The sequence below is a fragment of the Lepus europaeus genome, unplaced genomic scaffold (genome assembly GCF_033115175.1).
Source record: "Lepus europaeus isolate LE1 unplaced genomic scaffold, mLepTim1.pri SCAFFOLD_3_1, whole genome shotgun sequence".
Classification (NCBI taxonomy): Eukaryota; Metazoa; Chordata; class Mammalia; order Lagomorpha; family Leporidae; genus Lepus; species Lepus europaeus.
Genome location: NW_026909276.1, coordinates 9,186,181 through 9,209,700, shown reverse-complemented (window position 1 = coordinate 9,209,700; position 23,520 = coordinate 9,186,181).

Here is a 23,520-nt window from a genome sequence, read left to right as displayed (position 1 = left end):
AGGCCATCTTCTACTGCTTTCCCAGGCCATAGCAGAGAGATGGATCAGAATTGGAGCAGCTGAATTGACACCCATAAGGGATGCCGGCACTGTGGGTGGCAGCTTTATACACTATTCCACAGTGCTGACACCTAACGTTTTTAACAACAAGATTCGTTCTGTTATTTATGTTGTGTCTGCTTCCTCTCTAAGAATTGGCTTTAAAATTACATCACATTCGGGCTGGCACTTTGGTATACTGAGTTAAGCCTCTGCCTACTGCTCTGGCATTGCATATAAGCCTCAGGTCTAATCCAAGCTACTCCTTTTCCAATCTGGCTCTCTGCTAAGGTGAGGGAAGGCAGTAGAAGCTGGCTGAAGTTCTTGGGTCTTTGCACCTGCATAGGAGATCCAGAAGAAGCTCCTGGATCCTGGCTTTAGTTTGGCTCAGCTTTGCCCATTGTGACCATCTGGGGAGTAAACCAGTGGATGAAAGACATTTCTTTGTGTATCTCCCCATTTCTCTGTAACTCTATATCTCAAATAAATAAATAAATAAAATCTTTAAAAAGTTGGTCATGTTGTAGGGGTTCTGATGACCAGAACATGGCCGTACATTGATGAGAAGCATAGAAAACTTAAATATTGAGGTTGAGCATATATTATGAATGATTTAAAAATGAAATGAGACATTTACAGTTAAATTTTGTGTTCTAAGAATTGAAACTTTAAAGCCTATGTGTAATAATTCAACATATTACATTGTGACAACATATTATATTCTGACAGAGGCATAGTTTTCAGCTTACCTTATTTATGAGAAACATAGCCTAGACAAAAATTTAAAATATTGTTATCTATGAATTTGATCATTTACCAAAGTTAGTTCATAAAATTCACTTGCCTGCATTGATGTGACCAATGCTACCTTAATTCAAAAATCAGAAAATGATACAACAAAGATGATGAACATGTGTGAAAAAATCCTCAAGAAAGTACAAGCTAATGGAATCCAACAACACACCACACAGTTTATTCACCCAGACTGAGTATAACTCATTACTTATATACAGATTGTTCAACATATAAAACCCAATGAATGTGATACATATTGTTAATTTTATTAAACAATATTATTTTACCTCAATAGATGAAGAGAAAACATTTGATAAAATAGCATTCTTTCTTGATAAAAACCTTAAGCAACTTTTGTATAGAAGGAGCATTCATTAATTCAATCAACACAATATATGAAAAAATCACAAACAGAACATATTTAAATTGTAATAATTGGAATCATTTGCACTAAAATCAGGAACCAGGCAATGATGGCCTCTCTCACAATTGCTATTAAATGTTGTTCTAGAAGATTTATCCAGAACCTTTAAGAAAGAAAACAAATCAAGAAATACAAATTGGAAAGGAGGAAGTCACTATCCCTGTTGGTGGATGACATGATTCTATAATTAGGGAAAGCAAGACTCCAATAAGGTATTATTGTTGGGGCCAGTGCTGCGATGCAGAGGGTTAACACCCTGGCCTGATGTGCCAGCATCCCATATGGGTGCTGGTTCAAGACCGAGCTGCTCTACTTCTGATTCAGCTCTCTGCTGTGGCCTGGGAAAGTAGTGGAAGATGACCCAAGTCCTTGGGCCCCTGCACCCACATAGGAGACCTGGAAAAAGCTCCTGGCTCCTGGCTTCAGATCAACACTGCACCTGCTGTTGTGGCCAATTGAGTAGTGAACCAGCATTTAGAAGACCTCTCTCTCTTGCTCTCTCTCTCTCTCTCTGCCTCTCCTCTCTCTGTGTAACTCTGACTTTCAAATAAGTAAGTAAATCATTAAAAAAATACTATTGGAATTCATTTTAGAGTTTGTTAACAAAGTTTCAGGATATAAAAAACAACACACAAAAATCAGTTGCCTTTGCAAACATAGAAGATGCCATGGCTGAAAAAAATGTTGTAATATCAGTACCATTTAAATAGCTTAAAATATTTAAACTCCTTGGAATAAATTTAGGCAAGGATGCTAAAGATCACTAAAATGAAAATTACAAAACATTAAAGAAATGAATAGGACAGGCAAGGTTGTAAAGACCTTCCATTTTTGTGGATTAGGAAAATAAGTATCATCAAAATGTGCACACTACCCAAAGCATGTTACAGATTCAATATAATCGCAATCAAGATAATAATGACATTCTTCTGGGATCTTGATAAAACACTGCTAAAAATCATATGGAAACATAAGAGACCCTAAAAAACTTACACAATCTTAACAAAAACAGCACCAGAAGCATCATCATGGTAGATTTTGACATACTATATGATATTTATACTCAAAACAGCATAGTATTTGCATAAAAATTGACATGTTGACCATTGTAAATGAATAAAAATCTGCAAATTAATTTGCACATTACAACCAATTAATCTTTGACTAATGAGCTAAAATTAATCCCTGAAGAAAGAACAGTCTGCAAAATGATACAGGAAATTTGGATCTTCACATGCAGAGTTATGAAACAGGATTCCTACCATACAGGTTATAGAAAAGTCTTCTCTAAATATATCAAGGTTCTAAATATATGTCCTGATACTATTAAATTACTAGAGGTAAATATCAAGAAAAATGTACATTGGCATATGGAAAGACATTTTAGGAAACATCACAGAAGCCCTGGCAATAGAAGTTAAAAAAGACAAATAGGATTACATCAAGCTAAGTAGCTTCTAGACTGCAAAGGAAACACTCAACAAATTGAAGAGGCAGCTGACAAAATGGGAGAAAATATTTGCAAACTATGTACGTGATAAAGGATTAATTTCCAGAAACAATAAATTGTTCAAGAAATTCTACAACAATAAAGCAAACAATCCAGTAAAGAAATGGGAAAATGACATGAACAGGCATTTTTTAAAGATGAAATTCTAGTGGCCAACAGGCACATGAAAAATGCTCATGATTACTAGCCATCACAGAAATGCAAAGAAAAACCATAATAAGTTTCACCTTACCTCAGTTAAAGTGACTATTATTCACTCAAAAACAAACAAATAATAAAGTTGGTTATCATCCAGGGTGGAGCCAAGATGGCAGAGGAGTGAGGGCGCACACAACAGTTGGGGAAAAGAAATTTTAACAGGGGTGGAGTTACTGTACCCTTAAGAAGAGACTCAGAGGAAAAAACTGTAGAGGAAACTATTCCGGATCTAGTGGATGTGACACAGAGGACCTACGAGGAGAGCAAGGAGGCCCACTGCTGAGCCGAGCTGCACAGAGCCCTGCTGAGCCGCACGGAGCCGCGCTGAGCCCTGCTGAGCTGCACAGAGCCACGCTGAGGCGCACATAGCAGCGCCCAGCCGTGCCGCACCACGCCGCCCCGACCAAAACTGAGCCACGCCATGGACACGGGGGCCACAAGAGTTGGCAAAACAGAGAGCCCAGCTACAGAAGCCCACCCACAGAATTTGAGATCCGGCAATGGAAAGAAAGGTAACCCGAGACATTGGCCGCGAAGGTTAGACCTTGGTCCGAGTTCACGCGGGGAGGAGGGGGAACTACACCAGGCTGACTGGAAGAAAAAAAAAGGGGGGGGGTCCAGCTGGGACACTAGCCTCTCTCTGCACTCTTCTTACAAACCCCAGAAAGACAAAGAGCAGGGACCACTTTACATAAGTAAAACAAACTCCTTAGCCTAGGCAACACTGAAGAACCAAACAGAGCTCTTTGGCCACACCTCCAAGATAACAAACAAACACAGAAACCAAGGAAACAAGAGCAAGGAAGACACTATAATGCCCCCAAATAAAAAAGACACCCCAATTCAAGATTATAAAGATGATGAGATAGAAGAAATGCAAGAAGCAGATCTCAAAAAATTGACAAGGTCATTAAGAAGCTCTCAAAAACAAATTCTTGAACTACAGAAATCCTTAATGGACAAGATAGAAAATCTCTCGCGCGAAAATGAAATATTAAGGAGGAATCAAAATGAAATGAAACAACTAGTAGAACAAGAAACACTGATAGTGACGAGAAAACATACTGAAATGAAGAATTCAATAGATCAAATGACAAACACATTAGAGAGCCTTAAAAACAGAATGGGTGAAGCAGAAGAGAGAATATCAGACTTAGAAGACAGAGAACAGGAAAGGAAACAGGCAAACCAAAGAAAAGAAGAGGAAATTAGAAATCTAAAAAATATTGGCAGGAATCTACAGGATACTATTAAAAAACCCAACATTCGGGTTCTAGGAGTTCCTGAAGGCATGGAGAGGGAGAAAGGATTAGAAGGCCTTTTTAGTGAGATACTAGCAGAAAATTTCCCAGGTTTGGAGAAGGACAGAGACATCTTTGTACAGGAAGCTTATAGAACCCCTAATAAAAATGACCAAAAGAGATCCTCACCATGACACATCATAATTAAACTCACCAGAGTGAAAAATAAAGAAATGATCTTAAAATGCACAAGAGAGAAACATCACACCACTCTCAAAGGATCCCCAATTAGACTCACAGCTGACTTCTCATCAGAAACCTTACAAGCGAGGAGGGAATGGCGAGATATAGCCCAGGTACTAAGAGAGAAAAACTGCCAGCCCAGAATATTATATCCTGCAAAGCTCTCATTTGTGAATGAAGGTGAAATAAAGACATTTCACAGCAAACAGAAATTGGAAGAATTTGTTGCTACTCATCCAGCCCTGCAAAAGATGCTTAAAGGTGTGATACACGCAGAAACACAGAAACACGGTCACCAATATGAAAGAAGGTAAAGGAAGGAAACCACACAGCAAAAGATCACAGGAAACCCAAAAATGATAGGGCAAAGTTTTACTTATCGATAGTCACATTAAACGTTAAAGGCCTGAACAATCCAGTTAAAAGACACTGATTGGCTGATTGGGTTAAGGAACAAAACCCATCTATCTGCTGCTTACAAGAAACTCATCTGTCCAACAATGATGCATACAGACTGAAAGTGAATGGCTGGAAAAAGATATAACATGCCAACAGAAATGAAAAAAGAGTGGGCGTAGCCATCTTAATATCAGATAACATAAATTTTACCACAAAAACTATTAGGAGAGACAAAGAGGGGCATTTTATAATGATTAAGGGATCCATTCAACAGAAAGATATAACAATTATCAATGTATATGCACCTAATTACAGGGCAACGGTTTATTTAAAAGACTTGTTAAGGGACTTAAAGGGAGACTTAGACCCCGATACAATAGAACTGGGGAATTTCAATACTCCACTCGCAGAGATAGACAGATCATCAGGACAGAACATCAACAAGGAGACAGTAGATTTAAACGACACTATAGCTCAAATGGACCTAACAGATATCTACAGAACATTTCATCCTACATCTAAAGACTTTACATTCTTCTCAGCAGTACATGGAACCTTCTCTAGGATTGACCACATACTAGGCCATAAAGCAAGTCTCAGCAAATTCAAAAGAATTAGAATCATACCATGCAGCTTCTCAGACCACAAAGCAATGAAGTTGGAAATTAGCAACTCGGGAATCCCTAGAGCATGTGCAAACACATGGAGACTGAACAACATGCTCCTGAATGAACAATGGTCATAGAAGAAATTAAAAGAGAAATCAAAAATTTTCTGGAAGAAAATGAGGATAAAAGCACAACATACCAAAACCTATGGGATACAGCAAAAGCAGTGTTAAGAGGAAAGTTTATATCAATAGGTGCCTACATCAAGAAATTGGAAAGGCACCAAATAGATGAACTTTCAAGTCATCTCAAGGATCTAGAAAATCAGCAGCAAACCAAACCCAAACCCATTAGGAGAAGAGAAATAATCAAAATCAAAGAAGAAATCAACAGGATTGAATCCAAAAAAAATTACAAAAAATCAACCAAACGAGGAGCTGGTTTTTTGAAAAAATAAACAAAATTGACACCCCATTGGCCCAACTAACTAAAAAAAGAAAAGACCCAAATCAATATAATCAGAGATGAAAATGGAAACATAACAACAGACACCACAGAAATAAAAAGAATCATCAGAAATTACTACAAGGACTTGTATGCCAGCAAACAGGGAAATCTATCAGAAATGGATAGATTACTGGACACATGCAATCTACCTAAATTGAACCAGGAAGACATAGAAAACCTAAACAGACCCATAGCTGACACAGAAATTGAAACAGTAATAAAGGCCCTCCCAACAAAGAAAAGCCCAGGACCAGATGGATTCACTGCTGAGTTCTACCAGGCATTTAGAGAAGAACTAACTCCAATTCTTCTCAAACTATTCAAAACAATCGAAAAAGAGGGAATCCTCCCAAATTCTTTCTATGAAGCCAGCATCACCTTAATTCCTAAGCCAGAAAAAGATGCAGCATTGAAAGAGAATTACAGACCAATATCCCTGATGAACATAGATGCCAAAAACCTCAATAAAATTCTGGCCAATAGAATGCAACAACACATTAGAAAGATCATCCACCCAGACCAAGTGGGATTTATCCCTGGTATGCAGGGATGGTTCAATGTTCGCAAAACAATCAACGTGATACACCACATTAACAAACTGCAGAAGAAAAACCATATGATTCTCTCAATAGACGCAGAGAAAGCATTTGATAAAATACAACACCCTTTCATGATGAAAACCCTAAGCAAAATGGGTATAAAAGGAACATTCCTCAATACAATCAAAGCAATTTATGAAACACCTACGGCCAGTATCCAATTGAACAGGGAAAAGTTGGAAGCATTTCTGCTGAGATCTGGTACCAGACAGGGATGCTCACTCTCACCACTGCTCTTCAATATAGTTCTGGAAGTCTTAGCCAGAGCTATTAGGCAAGAAAAAGAAATTAAAGGGATACAAATTGGGAAGGAAGAACTCAAACTATCCCTCTTGGCAGACAATATGATTCTTTATTTAGGGGACCCAAAGAACTCTACTAAGAGACTATTGGAACTCATCGAAGAGTTTGGCAAAGTAGCAGGATATAAAATCAATGCACAAAAATCAACAGCCTTTGTATACACAGGCAATGCCACGGCTGAGGAAGAACTTCTAAGTTCAATCCCATTCTCAATAGCTACAAAAACAAATACCTTGGAATAAACTTAACCAAGGACATTAAAGATCTCTACGATGAAAATTACAAAACCTTTAAGGAAGAAATAGAAGAGGATACCAAAAAATGGAGGAATCTTCCATGCTCATGGATTGGAAGAATCAATATCATCAAAATGTCCATTCTCCCAAAAGCAATTTATGCATTCAATGCAATACCAATCAAAATACCAAAGGCATTCTTCTCAGATCTGGAAAAAATGATGCTGAAATTCATATGGAGACACAGGAGACCTCGAATAGCCAAAGCAATCTTGTACAACAAAAACAAAGCTGGAGGCATCACAATGCCAGATTTCAGGACATACTGCAGGGCAGTTGTTATCAAAACAGTAAGGTACTGGTACATAAACAGATGGATAGACCAATGGAACAGAATAGAAACACCAGAAATCAACCCAAACATCTACAGTCAACTCATATGTCATCAAGGATCCAAAACCAATCCCTGAAGTAAGGACAGACTATTCAATAAATGGTGCTGGGAAACTGGATTTCCATGTGCAGAATCATGAAACAAGATCCCTTTCACCTTACACAAAAATTCACTCAACATGGATCAAAAACTTAAATCTATGACCAGACACCATCAAATTATTAGAGAACATTGGAGAAACCCTGCAAGATATAGGCACAGGTAAAGACTTCTTGGAAAAGTCCCCAGATGCACAGGCAGTCAAAACCAAAATTAACATTTGGGATTGCATCAAATTGAGAAGTTTTTGTACTTCAAAAGAAGCAGTCAGGAAAGTGAAGAGGCAACCAACAGAATGGGAAAAATATTTGCGAACTATACTACAGATAAAGGGTTGATAACCAGAATCTACAAAGAAATCAAGAAAATCCACAACAACAGAACAAATAACCCACTTAAGAGATGGGCCAAGGACCTCAACAGATATCTTTCCAAAGAGGAAATCCAAATGGCCAACAGACACATGAAAAAATGTTCAAGATCACTAGCAATCAGGGAAATGCAAATCAAAACCACAATTAGGTTTCACCTCACCCTGGTGAGAATGGCTCACATTCAGAAATCAACCAACAACAGATGCTGGAGAGGATGTGGGGAAAAAGGGACACTAACCAACTTTTGGTGGGAATGCAAACTGGTTAAGCCACTATGGAAGTCAATCTGGAGATTCCTCATAAACCTGAACATAACCCTACTATACAACCCAGCCATCCCACTCTTTGGAATTTACCCAAAAGAAATTAAACCATCAAACAAAAATGCCATCAGCACATTAATGTTTATTGCAGTTCAATTCACAATAGCTAAGCCTGGGATCCAACCCAAATGCCCATCAACAGTAGACTGGATAAAGAAATTATGGGACATGTACTCTATGGAATAATATACAGCAGTCAAAAACAATGAAACCCAGTCATTTGCAACAAGATGGAGCAATCTGGAAAGCATCATGCTAAGTGAATTAAGCCAGTCCCAAAGAAACAAATATTCGTTTTGCCTGATCGGCGACTACTGAACACCAAAGGGTAACCTGTGGAAGTGTAATGGACACTATGAGAAATAGTGACTTGATCAGCTATGGTGCTGACTGCTGATGTACAATGTAACACTTTATCCATTTTAGTATTTTTTTTTGGTAAACTCTGTAATTAACACACAATTATTCTGAGGTGTCTAAATCTTAACTGAAAAGTGATCCCGGTTAAATATAAGAATGAGAAAAAGAGAGGGAGGAGATGTACAATAGGGGGCATGCTCAGTTAGATTTGCCCCAAATGATGGAGTTAGAAAAGTGCCAGGGGATTCCAATATAATCCCATCAAGGTGGCATGTACCAATGCCATCTCACTAGTCCAAGTGATCAATTTCAGTTCACAACTGATCATACTGATAGATCTAAGAGTCAAAGGGATCACACAAACAAGATTAATGTCTGCTAATGCTAACTGATAAAAAAAGGGAGAGAAGGATCCAACATGGGAAGGGGGAGACATAGCAGACTCATAGAATGACAGATGTCCTAAATAACACTCTGGCTTCAGAATCAGCCCTTAAGGCATTTGGATCTGGCTGAAGAGCTTATGAGAGTATTTTAGGCATGGAAAGCCAAGACACGCTGGGGAAAAAAAAAGATGAAGAAGAATAAGAAGACCTAAATGAAGGATCTCAGTGAGTGTGATCCCAGTGAAAAGAATGGGGCCATCAAGGTAGGAGGTACCTTTCTCTGAAGGGAGGAGAGAACTTCCACTTTGACTATGACCCTATCGGAATAAGATCAAAGTCAGCGAACTCTAAAGGCTTCCATAGCCCTGGCAACTCATGACTAGAGCCTAGGGAGATTACTGACGCCATGAACAGGAGTGTCAAATCGTTAAGTCAGCAACAGGAGTCACTGTGTACTTACGTCCCATGTGGGATCTGTCCTTAATTGGTTGTCGAAGGTGAAGTAATGATATAGCTAGTACTGAAACAGTATTTTTACACTTTGTGGTTATGTGTGGGTGCAAACTGATGAAATCTTTACTTAGTATATATTAAAGCGATCTTCTGTATATAAAGATAATTGAAAATGAAAAAAAAAAACCCTTGGTGTTAAATTGGAAATTACATAGATAATTAATCAATTTTTAAAAAAAATATCATGCAGGATCTCTGTCATTAATGTGATGTACACTGTTATTTGATGCTATAACTAGTACTCCAACAGTATTTTCACTTTGTGTTGCTATGTGAAGGCAAACAGTTGAAATCTTTATATGTACTAAACTGATTTTCTGTATATAAAGAGAATTGAAAATGAATCTTGATGGGAATGGAAGGGGAGAGCGAGGAGGAAAGGGGAGGGTTGCGGTTTGGGGAAGGTTGTGTGGGGAGAAGCCTTTGTAATCCATAAGATGTACTTTGGAAATTTATATTCACTAAATAAAAATATATATACATATATATGTATAAATAAAAATAGAGAAAAAAATTTTCTTTTCAATGATGAACACTATTAAAATTCACTGATGAAACACTGAACAATAAAGATATTTGAAATTCTTGAAAAAAAAGTTGGTTATCATCCATTCAAAAAACAAAAACAATACATAACAAAAATTGGTGAGGATATGGTGGAAAAGTTATACTTATACACTGTATGTAGGAATGTAAACTAGTACAACCATTATGAAAGATGGCATGAAGAGTCATCAAAAATCTGAAAATGAATCTACTATATGACCTAGCTATGCCACTCCAGGGAATTTACCCAAATGAAATGAAATCAGTATGTGAAAAAATTATCTGCAGCCCTAAGTTCATTAAAGCCCATCTTACAATAGCTAAGACATGGAATCAACCCAGATGTGCAGCAACTGATGACTGAATAAATAAAAGGTATATGTACACTATGAGATGGCAATTAGACATAAAAAAAGAACAAAATCCTGTCTTTTGCAACAAAATGGGTGCAACAAGAAAGCATTATTCTTAGTGAAATAAAACACTATCAAAGAAAAAATATCACATTTTACATAATTTATGGTAATTAATATAAAGAGCGCAAATATGTAATATATATGAGTAAAATTAACATTTTGATATTTGTTTTTTGCACTTAACTATACTGTGGAAGAGCAGTTTTTGCTACTTATCACTTGTTGAATTCTTTATTTGGTGGAGGGTTAAGCTTGTGACTGTGAAAGAAGTCACCAGTATGTCACTGGCCATTGTGGCCAACTGGGTAATGAACTAGCAGATGGATGACCTCTCCCCCTCTCTATGTCTCTCCTTCTTGCTCTGGGTAACTCTGATTTTCAAATAAATCTTTAAAAAAAGAAAATTCTCCACATGATTTATTTATTTGAAAGTTAGAGCAAGGGGAAAGGGGGGACAGAGAGAGAGAGAGAGAGATATTGATTCTATCTGCTCATTCTTCAAATGCCTTCAACAGCCAGAGCTGGGTGAGGCTGATCTCAAGAACAAGAAATCCCATCTATCCACTCATGTATTTCAGTCATCACCTACTGGCACCCAGTGGGCACATTAGCAAGAATCTGAATCATAAGCAGAGGTGGGACTCCTCTTGGCACTCAGCAATATGGGATAGCTGGTATCCAAAGTAGTGGCTTATCCTTCTAAGCCACAATACTGACCCTATGTTAATCATCATGAACATCTTTCATAATGTGATCTAAAATGTTCCTCACATGGTAAGTGATACCGTTTTCCACAGTTATCTCCATAAAGCCCCTGCCCATATGATACTGTTGGATGTAATCTGGCAAAACTCAAACATTATATCAGTTGCTTCACTTGTAGGTATTTTATGGAGACTCAGTGAATTACTGCTATGAAACACAAGGCACATCCTGAGAAAAATGGAAGTCATACATTGTAAGTACTCAGTACATGACTGCTTTACATTTATAAAATTCTGCTAATATGACTTTGGCTTGTTTTATGAACCAGACCTCTAAGAATTCTATAAAACTCTAATGTTTTCCTCAAAGCTTCAGCCATTGGTGGTACTGAGTTATGCACTCAGGAAGGTATATTATTTCTTATGAATCACAATGGTGTTGTGTGTGTGTGTTTGCCTACTAAATTCATTTGCCCTTTAAATCCTTTCAATTCATAAGGATGGACGTTTCTCCTTAAGGTTTTGCACTACAAATGTAAGTTTTCAAATAATATACATGATTTTGGTTTATAGTGATATATGTGAGTCAAACACTTTTGAAATGATCTCAAATTAATTTTCCTTTTTAGGTGGCCTTTTGCAATTAGGATAACATTTAATCATATTGATATTTGATTAATAAAGTTGATACTTTTTTCAATCACTTTTTTTTAAATAATGAAATTTTAAGTAGATGTTCTTACATAAGCATTTTTGACTGTAATTTGGAAACCTAAATGGCTGAATCTGAACAAATAATTAACTGAGATTATACATGTTCACATTAGTCCTTTTTTGAAAAGATTATGTATTTGATATGAAAGGTAGAGTGAGAAAGAGACAGAAAAATAAAGAGAATTTACATCTTCTGATTCACTCTCCAAAAAGCCAAAATGGCTAGGTTCAGGTCAGTTCAAAGCAGGAGGAACGAGCTTCATCTAAGTCTCCCATTTGGGTGGGTGACAGGGGCTCCAAGTATTGGGCCATCTTCCACTGCATGCCCAGGTGCATTATCAAGGAGTTAGATTGGTAGTGGAACAGCTGGACCCAAACCAGAAAACATATTGACCCTGGCATCCCAGGAAACAGCCTTCCCTGCTATACATCACAATGCCCTCCATTATTAGAAGAATTTATTAATTTATTTTGTATACAGTCCTTAAGGGACTTCAATTTCATTGTCCTACACCTTTATTGCAATTCACAGTTAGTTATGTGATATAGATGTCTAACAGAATTAAATCTATTTTCCAAAGCCTCTTTAAAATATGAGGTACCAAGCAACAGAGAAAAGCCATGCAATCAAAACTTGTGGTTTTTATTGTTATTGTTTATTTATTTTTGTTTATCATTATTCTCATAATTTTTTTTCTGTTGGATCTTTTTCAAAAATCTATTGAATTGAGAAATGTTGAAAGATATTACATAATTTTATGACTCTTAAATCTTATGTGTATAAAGTTAATTGACAATAGATTGGGTTCGTTGGGGAAGTGTCACTATGTTCTGTTATCTATCTATCTATCTAGCTAGCTAGCTAGCTAGCTATATGAGTGCATGAAACTTGTATAAATTAAATTTTAAAAATTAAAAAAAGGAAAATAAATCTTAGTAAAAAATCAGAATGAGAATATGAAAGGGAGGAGACAGGATCCTGGGATTGCATGTGGGAAGGAGGGTATGGTAAGAAGAATCACTATGTTCCTAAATTTGCATTTATTAAATGCATGAAGCTTGTGTAACTTAAAGTATTTCTGGGGAAAAATATAATGCAAAATCATAGTGTGCAGGACAGAATGATGGTAGCTTGAAAACACATATGCCAATAAAACATAATAAGTGATCCTAGTATAATGTCTGCAATCCTTCATGTGCAATTTCTGTTATTTCTATGCGAATATAACATACTTTCTGCTTTCTTTGTATTCCCCTCATTATTGTTGTTGAAACAGGGACAACTACATTACATTTTTTGTGCTCTGTTAATTACCACAGGTCATTGAAAAATTATGAGTGAAATTGACATTTTGAGATTTGATTATGTTTACATTCCTTGTTTCCATTGTTGAGGGACAGTGGTTTCTTCTTCATACTATTTGTTGACTTCTTAACTTAGCAGAGGGTAAAAGTATCTTACTGTAAGAGAAAAATTAAGAAAGGAAGGAAGAGGAGGGTAGAAGCATGGATGTGTGAGAGGGTCAGTGAGAAGTGTCAGATTTCTCCTAATATGAATAGATGAATTACATGAAATTGTTCACTTGGTATAAATAAAAAAATAACTGGGGCAGATTTTTAGAAGATATTACATAATTGAATAATTTTTCATTAGCCACAATGACACAATTCCAGGAATCATGCTGGTTTTTATGTGGACATAAATTTTCTTTTTTTTAATTTTTTAATTTTTTTTTTGACAGGCAGAGTGGACAGTGAGAGAGAGAGAGACAGAGAAAGGTCTTCCTTTTGCCGTTGGTTCACCCTCTAATGGCCGCCGCGGTAGCGTGCTGCGGCCGGCGCACCGCGCTTTTCCGATGGCAGGAGCCAGGTGCTTATCCTGGTCTCCCATGGGGTGCAGAGCCCAAACACTTGGGCCATCCTCCACTGCACTCCCTGGCCACAGCAGAGAGCTGGCCTGGAAGAGGGGCAACTGGGACAGGATCGGTGCCCCGACCGGGACTAGAACCTGGTGTGCCGGCGCCGCAAGGTGGAGGATTAGCCTGTTGAGCCACGGCGCCGGCCTGGACATAAATTTTCATACCAGCTGATAAATATGTAGGTACGCATATGCTTTATTATATTGTGATTCTAAGACCAGCAAGAAGACTTGTTTTTTCCTAAGTAATAAATGCTATTTCCTGCTTTTCTGTACTCTTGTAAAACATTAATATTTTCACATGTTTATTTTTGAAAGGCAATCATACGAACATTTTGTGTCTTGCTGATATTTAAATGCATGTTTCCTAAAGCAACATGAATTACTTTCTTATATGTTCCTAATATTCAGTGTCTTTTTGTGTTAATTTTTGAAAGGCATATATCTTCTGTCTTCTGGTTCATTTGCTAAATGGCGGATTTACTCCCCAAGAGGCTATAATGGTTGGTAGTGGTCCAGGCTGAAGTTAGGAGCATGGTGCTCCATCCAGAGCTTTCCACTGGTGTCAGGGAACAAATACCTGAGTCATCTTCTGATGATTTCCCAGGCAGGTTTAACCAGAGTGTTGGATTGTAACAGCAGCATCTGAGACTTGTACCTGCCAAGCCCCACTACCCACTTCACCTACCCCTTCATGGGACAATAGGGCCCCAGACTCCCATGTCCAGCTTCCAAGTTATATGGCTTGCTCTTCACAGGGTGCCAGAGCCTGAATCACCACAGACATCTCCCATAAGCATAGTGTGGATACGATTGTGATATGAAGGCATTGGGCCATTTTTTTGTTGCTATCAGGGCACCTGATTGAACAATTTGCAAAGCCAGTGAGCACGCATGCCAACACAAAGCCATATCCAATCACCATTATCTATAGCAGGGGAGGTGATCACTTGTCATTGTACCAAGTCAGTAGTTTGAGACACATGGCTGGGACTCAGGTCTGGAGCCTAGTAGTCCAGGGCCCTGACTCTTCTGGCAGCCATAGTTGCTGCTGTTTCCATGTTCCTGCAGGTTCCCCTTGATCTGATCTTATAATAACCTACTTAAGATGAATGGCAATTTATTGATAGTTGTTTGATTCCTGGGAATTTGTGGGTTTTTTTTGTTCTTGTTGTTTGTTCTTGTTTTTCATTATTCTCAGAACATTTTCCTGTTGGATCTTTTCAAAAATGTATTGATTTGAAAAATAATTAAAATTATTACATAATTTTATGGCTCTTAATTCCTATGTGTATGAAGTTTATTGACAATAGATATGGTAATAGGGAAATGTCATTATGTTCCTAAATCTGTATATGAAGGACATGAAACTTGAATAACTTAAATAATATTTTGAAAGTTAATAAAAACGAAAATAGATCTTGTTAGAAAACAAGAATGAGAACAGGATTGTAAGGAAGAAGAAGGGTGGTATTGCGTGTGGGAGGGAGGGTTCGACGGGAAGAATCACTATGTTCCTAAATTTGTATTTATGAAATTCATCAAGTTTGTATACCTTAAATATAATATTTCTCTGGAAAAAAATGCAAAACCATAGTACTCAAGACAGCATTACGGGAGACCAGGAGAAACACCTGGCTCCTGGCTACCGATCAACACGATGCGCCAGCCACAGTGCGCCGGCTGTGGCGGCCATTGGAGGGTGAACCAACGGCAAAAAGAAGACCTTTCTCTCTGTCTCTCTCTCTGTCCACTCTGCCTGTCAAAAAATAAAAAAAATTTAAAAAAGACAGCATATGCTAGTTTTAAAACAGACATGTATGCCAATGAAGCATAATAAATGATCCCAGTACAATGTCTGCAATCCTTCATATAACAATGTCTATTATTTTATATGAATATAACATTAGTTCTGTTTTCTTTTTGTTCCTCTCATTATTTTTGTTGAAAACTATAGCAACTATATTATAATTTTGTTCTCTATTAGTTATCACAGAACAGGGAAAACCTATGAGTCAAAATGACCTTTTGAGATTTATTTATGTTTATATTCATTGTCTCCGATGTTGAGGAACAGTGGGTTATTCTCCATTCTATTTGTTGAATTCTTTACTTAGTGGAGGTTAAGCTTATGATTATGAAATAATCTTAAAGTGTGTAAAAGAAAGAATAGAAAATAAAGAGGAGGGAGTGTGGGAGCATGGGCATGAGAGAGGATTCCATGGGAGATATCAGTATTCTAAATCTTAACATACACAATACATGAAATTAATTCGCTGTAAATAAAAAATAATATTGGGAAAACTTTATAAAAGGTATTACAAAACTGAATGATTTTCATTAATTTCTCTTGTAAATATGCATTTCATCGTCTATCTTCTACCCATATTTATCTTCCATTTGTTTCTTGCTTGTACTTAGCAACCAAATCCAGTTGATTATCTCCTACCCTGTAATCTTGCTAAATTTATTTAACGGCTTGTATTTGTTTTTGGATTATACTGAATAATTTTTGTAGATATAATTGTGTCATCCACATATATTGAGAGTTCTGCTTAAAAATTGATTTTGTTACTTCACTTCACTGACTACAACTCCAGGACAATCTTGGAGATGATGAGAGGAGACAGCTGTGTCTGGGATTGGAAGGAGATACTTTTCAATGATCCTGTGTTAAATATTTTGATATAGGTTTTTAAAGACAATCTTGATAAGTATAAGGAAATCATTTTGTTTATCTTTTCTGACAGTTGAATTTTTGTTGCTGGATGCTGAATTTTATTAAATCCTTTTTAAATTTATGTAAATTATTATGTAGTTCCTCTTTTTCATCAATCTGGGTGATTTACATGATTTATGAGAATGTTAAATACCTCTGGATTTTTAGTGTATCTTCTTTTTTGATTTATTTGACAGCAAAGTTATAGATAGTGAGAAAGAGATACAGAGAGAAAGGTCTTCCTTCTGTTGGTTCACCCTTTGGATGGCCACTATGGCTAGAGTTATGCTGGTCTGAAGCCAGGATCCAGGTGCCTCCTCCTGGTCTCCCATGCAAGTGCAGTTACCCAAGCACTGGGGGCATCCTCCTCTATCCTCCCAGGCTACAGCAGAGAGCTGGACTGGAAGAGGAGCAGCCGGGACTAGAACCCAGTGCCCATATGGAATGCTGGCGCCGCAGGCAGAGAATTAACCAAGTGAGCCACACTGCCGGGCCTAGTGTATCTTCTTTTTAATTGATCTACTAGTTATTCACATATGGTTTAACTCATATAAAGGTATTTTGTTTATAATATCTATATATCTGTTTATAGAAGATGCTCTTTAAATTCATTTTAATTCATACCCAGCTCTAATTTGTGTTATACTGACCTCCAAAAAAATTAAAAATATATTCACTGTTTACTTCTACTTAGAGTGAGCTTGAGAAGCTAAAAGTTTTATCCTTGTTTTTTTGTTACTCTGGTATTTTTGAGACCACTAGAATGTTGATTTTTGTTAGTATGTCTATCCTGCCTTTATTATATTATTCTAGTATTTACTTTTTTTACAGAAAGAATTTAAAATGACTATTTTCAATATTATATTCACTTAAAGATGTAAATTTATAAATACTATTTGTCTTCATTCTCTTTATTTTCTTATGGATTTCTAGTCTTGTATGCACATACCCTATCTGCCCAAATATCATCTCACTCATATGCCTAAAGCCAATCCAATCTTTGTGTGTGTTCATTCCTGTTTATGGAACCCATACATTCTCTCACATAACTATGACATGTTTAACCTTGCATGTTGTAATTTATAAAATCGCTGTCATCTGTGATAACTTGCGAAGTCTACTCCTTGTGCCTGCATCATATGCCATCTTCATGAGCCTCCACCACCTTTGTCTACACCATATTTTTCTTGAGTGTCTTCTTTTACTTGCATCCTTTATCAATGTTTATGTTGACCTGCCCCTATGAATGTACTCATGATATGCCCATAAATGTCTACATACTCTGGCCTTAGTGATGTTGATGCTACCCTGCAATGTCATATTATCAATCAATCATATTTCAAGTTTGTATGTAACCCCAGGAGGTTGGACAGTTTTCCCCATGAAATAGGTCCAGGAGCATAGGACTACTCTATATTCTGGTGGACTATGTGATAAAGCCTGGACAAAGGTGGGCTTATCACCAACAGGACCGAATGCCACCCTCAGAAAGGAGGAAGAGGAAGCCAAGAACTGCCAACTGTGAGCATGACTCAGGGACTGCACCCTACTTTCTCTTACTCCACTGGTCAGAATTTAATAATAGGCTTTTAAACTTTTTCTAAAAAGCTTGTTAAACAATGACTCTTGAAGATCTTCCAGGTGTGCATACCTGTCTCCTCAAGAAAGTAGCTAAGACAACTCAGTAGTTTCAACAAGTGTACTCCCCAATACCTACTCCAGGCAGGAAATGGAAGAAGTGAGTGAGGAGCAAGCTGTAAGAATGAGGCAAGCTGGACAGGAGCACAGGCAGCTTCATTATTATGAGGGTAGTTTCCCTGAATTGTGCCATCAGAACTTATTTTGAATCCATTTTCAAAATTTCACTTTGTGTCCATGGTTAGTTGAAATAGATTGGGAAATAGTATCCTACTGGTAGCTCTGGTTCCAGCTCAAACATAAAGTGTTTGCTGCATAAAATGAGGGAAAACGTGCCTGGGGATAAGTAGAACTGTCTCCTACAAGTGCTAAACATGTTATATTATCAATAAAAATCATTAAAATAGTTTAAGTTAAATAATTATATGAACATAGTAAGACTTAGGAATACCTACCCAGTACAGTGGAAGTAGTAATGATGAAAAGACCAAGTGAGAATAATGTGATCAAGGCCCCCTTCATCTTTTTCTTGATTTGGATAGCTTACCCAACCTAGTCTCCGTATTCCAGCTCAGTCAATGATTGGTACAACTAGACTGTTTTTTTCCTGTACAAAATTGTAGTCCTAGCAGTATTAAAATCTTCTGGAGCTCAACAATTCTTAAAAAAAAATGAACATGGTACTTCCACAGCTCCATATAATCTTCTGTGACCCTAGTCTTTGCTATTAATTTTATCTACCACTATTTTCATTAGCTTCAGCAGATATGACTGAGAAAACCAGCTCCAATTGTTGCATTTTTTATCTTATGTTATTGTCTTTGCTTGAATGCTTTTCTCTGAACCTAGCTACATATGCACTTTCATTTTGTCAATAAGTACCAAATACATACTGATTGCTGATCATGTGCAAAAAGCTACTTTAAATGTTAGCAATCTAGCAGTTGACAAGAGATCTAGTGCATGTTAAGAGGTTCAGCATTCTGATGAACAAAATGTCAACAGCTTTAAGTGAGCATCCTTAATTCTCCCTGTCACCCAAGACAGAAAGTTATTCTATATCCCTTGTTTCCTACTTGTGATGTAATTATTTCTTCTCATGTTTTACCTCCTAATGTAAATGCACTGTGAAGGCAGAAATCTAAAACTAGATCATTTAAAAAAATGCACAACATATCTTTACAATGTACTCAATAGATTTTTGACCAGAGAAGGGAAGTGATTCTACTCTTTATTCTTGTCTCATTTTCTTTCTCTTCCATGTTTCCATCATTGCTATTCTGCATTGTGAAATTTTAAGAAACACTTTCCTGAATTCTAGAATCCAGATAAGATTGCTTTAAAACTCAGATAATGGGGAGAGCGGCAAGATGGCAGAATAGGTAGGGAGCACACTGATAGTTCGGGAAGACACAGGTTAATAAAAGTGGAGATACTGCAGGTTCAAGGAAGAGTAGGGGAAGAAACAGCAGAGGAAACTCTTCCAGAACTAGTGATTCACAGTGGACCTGCGTGGAGAGCATGGGAGCCCAAGTTCGGGACACCAGCAGCAAACTCAACACACCAGCGCTGGAACGCGAGGTGAGCCGAACTTCAATAGCCTGAGACACAGGTGGGCAAGCAGAAAGAGAAGACTAGAGGGAACGAGGCTTGAAACTCTGTGGGGAAGAGTTCACCAGGCTAACTAGAAGAGAGAGAGGAAAAAAAAAGCGACCAATACAGACACGAGTTTCTCTCTCTCTGCTCACCCCACAAAGGCTAGCAAGACAAAGAGCAGGCGCCATTTTGGACATACGTCATAAACAGGGCGACCTCAGGTCTGCACCGGCCCTGAGCCTAGCAGAAAAAGTTGACTCTGGGGGGAGGGGTGAAATAACAGGAGATTAGCATCTAACTTGGCAACCCAGTGGGAGACTGCAGGAGAATTGGAGCCCACACTGAGGGCAGCACAGATTCCCTATGTGGTCCTTGGGAAAAAGCTTGGGATCTCTGGCTCCTGTGGGTATATCATTTGCCTGCTAACTACCTCCAGTTACATTCAGCTGTGTGGAATTACTTCCCTTTTGAATCAAAAGAGAGAGAGAGAGAGAGAGAGAGAGAGAGAGAGAGAGAGAGAGAAAGAGAGAGAGAGAGATTTACCACGCCTAACTTGGGAGTGTCATCTTTGACACACCCTCAACCCTGAGGAACCAAACACAGCTCTCAGTCCAAACTCATCTCAAGCCTCTAAGGCTCCACCGAAAGCAGACAGTCCACTTAATATAGAGCCATAGTGTAACAAGAAAAAACACCACAGTTAAGAAACCAAATATCTCCAACATGCCAAACAACAAACGCAGAAACCGAGGTAACAAGAACAAGGAAGACACTATGACGCCCCCAAATGAAAAAGACACCCCAATTCAAGATTATGAAGATGAGGAGATAGAAGAAATGCAAGAAGAAGATCTCAAAAATTGATAAGAACATTAAGAAGTTCTCAAAAACAAATTCTTGAACTACAGAAATCCTTATGGACAAGATAGAAAAACTCTCACATGAAAATGAAATATTAAGGAGGAATCAAAATGAAATGAAACAACTAGTAGAACATGAAACTGTGATAGTGACAAGAAACCATAATGAAATGAAGAATTCAATAGATCAAATGACAAACACATTAGAGAGCCTTAAAAATAGAATGGGTGAAGCAGAAGACAGAATATCAGACTTAGAAGACAGAGAACAGGAAAGGAAACAGGCAAACCAAAGAAAAGAAGAGGAAATTAGAAATCTAAAAAATATTGGCGGGAATCTACAGGATACTATTAAAAAACCTAACATTCAGGTTCTAGGAGTTCCTGAAGGCATGGAGAGGGAGAAAGGATTAGAATGCATTTTCAGTGAGATACTAGCAGAAAATTTCCCAGGATTGGAGAAGGAAAGAGGCATCTTAGTACAGGAAGCATATAGAACCCCTAATAAACATGACCAAATGAGTGACTCACGATGACATGTTGTAATCAAACTCACCACAGTGAAACATAAAGAAAAGATCCTAAAATGTGCAAGACAGAAACGTCAGATTACTCTCAGAGGATCTCCAATTAGAATCACAGCAGACTTCTCATCAGAAACCCTACAAGCTAGAAGGGAATGGTGAGACACAGCCCAGGTACTGAGAGAGAAAAACTGCCAGCCCAGAATATTATATCCTGCAAAGCTCTCATTTGTGAATGAAGATGAAATTAAGACTTTTCATAGCAAACAGAAACTGAAAGAATTTGTTGCCACTCGTCCTGCCCTGCAAAAGATGCTTAAAGATGTGTTATACACAGAAACATGGTCATCAATATGAAAGAAGGTAAAGGAAGGAAACCTCACAGCAAAAGATCACAGGAAGCTCAATTTCTCTTGGACATAGAATTAAACTCTGATGCTCTGTTAAAGCAATGTGTTAAAGTAATCTATTATGTTCTCTTGATGTCTGTTAAATTCTAATTGTTCAAAAACAGCTGAATTTTCATTAAGAGCTATGGGTTATTTAAATATGTGCTTATTTTCAAAGATTTGAATAATCACCTTGTAACAATGATCAAATTTGGTCTATGTTATGTCATGATTTTAAGGAATCTTATTTCAACCAGATATTTTGGATTTTGAACCTTCTTGGCATTCTTGATAGGCATTGAAAAAATCAAAGTTCCAAACAATCTGGACTCTAAAATTTCCAGTAAATCCTGGACTTTGGATTTTCCAGTTTGGGCCCAACTGAAAAAATCAAAGGACCTATGTCTCTCATCTTATAGAGACACCAACTAATCAGGCTATTTGGATTATATTAGAAGGACTGTCAAGATGTGATGTGATACCAGACTTTAAGTTTCTATAATGGAAAATGCTATTAATACAAATGTTTGAGAATTGAAAAGTCTAATGATCTTGTGTTACTAGACATGATAGTTACCTTAATGAGAAAGCCCCAGAGACCTAAAGGGTTAAATACTTGTAAAATCCTACAGGTGCTTTCAAAAAAAAACTGTGGAGTAAGCAAGTGCCTCTTATTGGTTGATGAGTTTATAATTTTAAACATGGCAACTTAAAGTCTTTTGTCATCCATAGTTATATATGATTTGCTACTCATAAAACTAATGAATTATTGGTTCTGTGTTTAGCTGTCCTCCTATAGGTTCCTATGGACTTTTCCCAGCCACTTCTATTGTATTCAGTACTTTGGGATGGCTCTGTGAACAGATGAAGCCAATAATGTATTAACAGTACCAACTGAGAGAAAGTATGGTTAACTGAGGTTACTAAAAACAAAAAGCAATTCAAATCAATTGGCAATCTACAAAAAGAGTTAAAGATTTTAAAAGCTATTATTAAAATTGCTATATTGGTCTATTATGCTATGTTATATGTGTGTACATATTGTATGTCCACATGGGGAAATTTTATTAAGAGTTTTATTTTAATTGGCTTATAGATAAGATTGTCCATAAATTTAAGCTGCTAAAATCAATCAAAGATACATTTTAATTTGTGTGACCTGAATCTGTGTATCATATATTTTAAACGTATTGGTAGAAAGAAACTAAAAACATTTTATATGGTTGTGCTTAAGTTTACTGGTTAAACAAACTACACCATGTTAGATATCTAAGAGGTGTTTCCAAATACATGATTCTTAAAATTTCTAGAAGGCATTGGACCTTCTGGTAAATGTTTTCTTCAGTTGTTATCTAATGGTTGAAACAGTTTGCTAAGTACTCATGTAATATTGCTATTGTCAGCAAGCGATCTAGGACTTGCTCCCTCATTTCTCTATTCTAAGCCCAATTTGTTCTTTCATTTCTCTATTCTCCTCAAGGTAGGAAACTAATTCTATTATGAAGGAATCTGTAGGATGCACAATTTAATCTTTAGACCTTATAAAAGAGATGGCTAACATTTTTCTGTAATAGAATAGCCAAAATAAGAACTTAAATAATAATCTCATAGCTAGATTTACTTCGCCATCAGCGAGGTATACAGTAAGTAGAAAAAACCTCCCTTTCAGACCAAAGGGAAAGAAAGTTTTAAAGTGAGAATATAATTTTCCTCATGGGCATTGTCTACCTTAGAAAAACTACTACAGAACATGCCTGTGACTATAGACTTGTAGTTCAGGCCACCGAAGATTAGAGATGGGACACGGGCACTCCCTTGACTTGCATCCTCTGGTCTGCTTTAACACAAACCAGGAGGAAAAGAAAGCTAGGCATCAGAAGCAATGGGTGGCAGGCCTATGAATGGCTGATCTGTACAGTGATCTGCCCTCAAGGAGACCCAACAG